This window comes from Penaeus monodon, chromosome 15 (genome assembly GCF_015228065.2).
Source record: "Penaeus monodon isolate SGIC_2016 chromosome 15, NSTDA_Pmon_1, whole genome shotgun sequence".
NCBI classification, from domain to species: Eukaryota; Metazoa; Arthropoda; class Malacostraca; order Decapoda; family Penaeidae; genus Penaeus; species Penaeus monodon.
The window spans coordinates 33,502,567-33,502,971 of record NC_051400.1 but is presented as its reverse complement, the minus strand read 5'-3'; the positions used below and the strand labels follow the sequence as shown (position 1 = coordinate 33,502,971).

The window sequence follows — 405 nt, the reverse complement described above, 5'->3', positions numbered from 1 at the left end:
AAGCGCAGAGTTAAACAATATATCTCACATAATCCGGAATGTTAATAGAGAAAAGTTGTCAAAGTAATTCACCTTTTCATGTGCAGCATTTCATGAGCTATGCAATCACTGCATAAGAGGTGCTAGCTTTCTAAATGCATGAACTGCAAGCCTGACATCACGCCTCAGGAGTGGCTTGAATGTTGTTGAACGTTCAAGTCTTCGTTATCTTTGAACGTCGTATATAAAACTGATCATATCTTCATTAATCGCATTTAAATATAACTATATATTTCATAATATGATGTTTCATTCATACGCATCACACTTGCATTAATCAAGTAAAATATTGCTACTCAAGCACAGCGTCAGAAATTTGGAACACCCAACGTCTTGTTAATTATATATTAGTATAGTTATATAAGA

The 405-nt window shown here is 33.8% G+C and overlaps 1 protein-coding gene across 1 annotated transcript in view; it reads right to left on the bottom strand.

Annotated features, from left to right (window-relative positions):
* The window catches only part of LOC119581977, a gene marked incomplete in the record, with an annotated part of 2,305 nt that overhangs the window by 766 nt on the left and 1,134 nt on the right, over positions 1–405 (bottom strand).